At 46.8% G+C, this 4,731-nt stretch overlaps 1 long non-coding RNA gene across 2 annotated transcripts; it reads right to left on the bottom strand.

The window, feature by feature from the left end:
* Nucleotides 1–547: 547 nt before the first annotated feature.
* On the bottom strand, nt 548–2,992 carry LOC311204691. 2 transcript variants are annotated; one of them, XR_014618094.1, is made up of 4 exons: nt 2,915–2,992; nt 2,589–2,826; nt 1,725–1,821; nt 548–873 (listed from the first exon to the last, which is right to left on the bottom strand). It is a non-coding gene; the product is annotated as an uncharacterized lncRNA (long non-coding RNA). The 2 variants fall into 2 exon arrangements; XR_014618095.1 differs by lacking the exon at nt 2,915–2,992 and having other exon boundaries at nt 2,589–2,914.
* Between the last annotated feature and the right edge of the window lie 1,739 nt (nt 2,993–4,731).

The raw sequence follows: 4,731 nt of genomic DNA on the forward strand, positions 1-4,731 counted from the left end.
TCCCCCTGCCCCACTAATTACCCGTCTGCCGCTGACCTGCGCTCATTAACAACCCCCCATCTCCTCCAGCGAATTCAACCCCCCTCCCAACCCTACTGCGACCCCTCTGAGAGCCCTCGAACCCCAACATGGCCCCTGACCCCCTAGAGAGACCCCCCCAGAACCCCTCAGAGACACCCCCCCCCCAAAGAGCCCCCCCACGATCCCCTGAAAAGGCCCTTAGGGCCCCCCAACTCCCCAAAGCCCACAAAGAGCCCCCCCAAAAAACCCAGACCCCCCAAACAGACCCCATAAAGAACCCTAACCACCCCCCAAAAAACCTGAGACTCCTTAAAGACGCCCCCAAGCCCCTCACATCCCCCCCAAAATGAGACCCCATAAAGATCCCCTCAAAGAACCCCACACCCCCCCTTAGAGAACCCCCCCCAAAAGCCCTAGACCCCACCAAAAAGAGACCCTGTAAAGACCCCATAGTCCCCCAAAAAGAGCCAACCGCCCTGACTCAGCTGCTGCCAGCCCCATCGATGGAAAGATGCCAAAACAACAGTGGCCTTGGCCACGCTTTCTTGGAAACAACTGGTTCCCTCATCACCTCTGAATAATAAAAAGTCTAAGGCATTTTACAACAATGTCCAATACAACAGTAAACTGCTGCCAAGTATAACCCAGAAAATTGTTAGCCGATTCTCCTCTGTCGAAACCGTTGCCAGCTTTGGGCTGAGATGCCTCCAAGGTTTGGTCACCTTCGTCTTCAGCCAACATTGCCAAGTTTCTTGGCTGTTCTTCTGGATCCCCTGGAAGAAGACTGGTGACTGCCTGGAGAAGTGACTCAATCTGCTCTTCTGTTAGTCTTTCCTCACTTTCTTCCACCATCTGCAGGTCAAAAACCAATACATTGTTATTCAATCCATACTTCCTTCCTCAGCTCCAAACAGGAAGACTCGGCCCCAGTAAATACTGCTTTCAATGGATGCAAGACGTAGCCTGAACTCATCACAAAAGCATTTTACAAAGTGGAACTCTTGTAATATTTATAACAACACAAAACAAAAAAGCTCCCTTGTTAGCCACGACAGCTGGCATGCCACAGTGAGACCCTGCTTCTGTTACAAGGAGAACACCACGCTCAGAACAGGCTTTCCTCCTAAAGCCTCTCAGCCTAAGAAAAACCAAACCAAAATACCCAAAGAATTCCCACAAACTAGAAACCCCCACAAAGCCCAAAAACCAAAGAAGCCACAAACCCCCATTAAAGACACACACAAACCCCAGACCCCACAAGAAAAGCTGCGGGAACTCAAAACACCACAGAAGCCCCTAGCCCTCCCCCAAACCCGCAACCCACAGAACCCCAAAGCCTTCAAAAGGCAGAGAACCAAACCCCCCCCTTAGAACCCCAGTTAAAAAAAACAAACCAACAGAAAAACCTCACAAGCCCACACTAACCCCACAAATCCCAGAGCCTGTAAAAAAACCAACCCACCCAACCCCTATAGCCACAAAAACCAGGAAAAAAAAAAAAAAAAATCAGTAAAACTACAAACACCTTACCAACCTCCTTGGCTCATTTTCTGAGAGGAGCCTGCACCAGCAGACAGACTAACACATTTTAATCCTAAACTCGGTTCTCTGCGTTCTTTCTCTGCCCCTTCTCTACATCCTTTTCTTTCAACTTCCTCTTCCTACCCACAAGGCTGTCTAAACCAATGGATAGAAACACTAACCCAGGTAACAGTACATCCAGTTCAGATAAAGGCAATGAAATCACCAGCGCCAATACTACGACCTTCTTACAGGTACCACAAGCTCCCAAGAACTCACCTGTAACAGGAAAAGAGGAGAAACCATAGAGACCTTAAATGCAATACGCCAAAACCCGAAAGAGACTTATTCTTGTATATTGAATGTTAAAATCACATGCATAATTACTGAATTCTTTACAGCTGAAAAAATATTTTTAGAAGACGACCCTGACAGTCTACCTGCAACTGCTGCAAGATGTCTATAATAAACCCCCACAATTTTCTGTAATTAAAAACAAAACAAAACAAAAAAAAACCAGGAAAGAATGCAATCAATCATCCAGGTAATTCTGAGTTAACTGATGCCCTGAATGGGACAAGTCGAACCCAAGCTAACACCAGCCAGTTTACTGCAATGCTTGTCTAGCATACACATATATAAATCAAAATGACATGTGGCTAGAGGCCAGGTGCAAAAAGAATAAGACATTTGCACACCACAGCAGACAACCTGCCGAGGGCCACGATATGATATGCTGCAGCAGAGTCTTGTGGCTGTTCGCTCAAACACGCTGGTGGAATAGTCTGCATAACCGGCCCTGGGCACGATTTACATGGGGTTTTCTAAGCTATGCCTGATGTGGCTAAGGGATTTTTACTGGGCAATCCTGGTTTAAGACCAGTCTCGGCTCCTAAGGAATGCCAGCCAACAAAGATGTTTTCAGCCGTTAACAAGAGGAACAGAAATCCAACGACGAGCTGCTGCTTTTAAAACGTGGAGTCATCATTGTGAAAAATGGCACCACACAGATCTCTGTTAACACATTTGTAGACAAAGTGGAAGACCTGGGGTTGGGGACAGCTGTGCAACTCAGCCTTCATTTCCCGAGGGCAGGTATGCTCCGTCAGCTGCTGCCAGGTGTCATCGACAACAAGGAACGGGCTGCACTCTGCCGGCTTGTCCGCCTCGAACTTCTCAGCGCAGAGCTGGCGAACATCTTCGGTGGTTATAGACAGTCTCACCAGGAAAGATCTTTCCTGTACATCCACAGTACACTCCCTGGAACGCAACATGAAGGTGGTTCTGTAGAATGAGAAAACACACATCAGCAACTCAAAAACCCCAACAGCTGAAGCGTCAGCAACAAACCTGTCCCCACACTGAGACTCACCCCCGCGATTCCCACGCCCGACAGCCACCTCGCCAACTGCAATACTGGTGGCAAAACTGTGGCAAGCGGAACAGAAATTCCTAAGCCAACACCCTCCTTTCCTCATATTACACTCTAACCCTGCAATTACAGCCAAACAGGACTTGTCCTGCCGAGCAAAACCAGGAAACAAAATGCAGTGAGGCTAAGCAATGTCTGAGGCAGCAGGGTCGAGAGATGGTGCTGCTGCACTACTGCCACAAAACAGGCACCTCCTATGGCCGTGTCAGTCAGAAGGAATAAGAAAAAAGCCTCTGCCAGTGGCAGCAAACGGTGCTGATCCCCAAGTTACTGCGTGATAAGCCATCTGCATTCTTATGCTGCAGCACGCAAAGTGTTTTAGGGTGCTTCAGTCCAGTCAGGACACTTTCATTGCATTAAACCGGTGACAATCTGGGGTCCGAGCCCGATTTAACCGGCTTTCCCATGACAGCTTTTTTTCTTTTTTACAGTAAGGCTTAGAGGGAAGCAGAAAGAAAGCTTCCTCGGCAACATTAGGCTAAACCCTAATGGCAAAAGCCTCGTGGCAAAAGCTGGACCTTTTTTCTGTGTTGAAACTGACATGTTCTTACAACTCCGATAACATGGAAAAAGTCTAAGTGCACCCTACAAGGAAATGCAGTTCTACCTTTCAGAAAGCATTTAAAGAGGAAAAAAAACCAAGCAACAACTGGGGGAAAAGCAACCACAAACATCTTTTGAACACATGAACAAAGCAAGCTGCTGTAGTGTGCTTTTTTTTAAAAAAAAAGACATTAACTGTGGTTACAGACTGAAAAAGATACAATTAAAGGAAGTGGAAAAATGGCACAGTGAGAAAGACCTGTTTATCAACTCAGCGGGTGCCAATGTCTGTATGCTAAACCAATCAGGCACGCTAAATCACAATGGCAAAGATGTACATTGCACAAAAGCAAGCCAGCAAAAGCTACCATTGAGAAGGCAGTTCTACCACTTAAGTTCCAAGAAGCACTCTTATCTTTAACAAAGTATTTTTACAGCTTGCAAACTGAAACACTGAAGCTTTGCAGCAGCATTTAAACGAGGTCAGGACTGACCCTGACGAAACAGGGCCTATCCGTTTCTGTTACCGGGGTGAAGCAATTATGAAAAATCAGCCCTAGAGGAGGAAAATCAAGCTGCAGTTTTAGTTCCTAATGCATGTAACACACAGATGTTTTTAAAAGCACGCGCTTTAGACAGACGGGACTGCTTCGAGAAGAGGCTGAAGCTCCCACAAGCACTCCTAACATATACTAAGTATCAAAGTTATTTATGGAGCGGCAGAAAATTGTACTCAATCATCCTCACAATATGGCATGTTTTGCCTTTTCATCCTAGAGACGGAGGGAGGATGAAGGCCTTCCGGGGTCCGACAGCTGATAAAACTGCAGGAGCCCATCACAAGTGTAGCTACCACATTGTTAAGTCACGATGACTCCCCCTGCTCGATCGAAAATATCTCACCTCATAAGGCAGAGTCCATCAGTAGATTCCCAGGTCACACAGGCCTGCACTCTGCGAGCTGAACAGCTTTCTGTACTTCCACTTTACAGCGGAACCATGAGACTCTCTTGTTATGCTACTGATGTTGCCAACTTTAGGACCACCCTTGGATGGATTTCTACTCCAACAATGTCATCAAAATCTGCGCTGTGAAGAAGAACCCACCTTCCCTAGTCCTTTGCTTCATTTTAAGAAAAATAAACGAATGACAGGTTACCTTCTCCATGCAGAAAACACAGATCCATCGATTCCACCACGTACTCAACTTCAGT

The sequence above is a fragment of the Gallinula chloropus genome (genome assembly GCF_964237585.1).
Source record: "Gallinula chloropus genome assembly, contig: HAP1_SCAFFOLD_311, whole genome shotgun sequence".
In the NCBI taxonomy this organism is placed as follows: Eukaryota; Metazoa; Chordata; class Aves; order Gruiformes; family Rallidae; genus Gallinula; species Gallinula chloropus.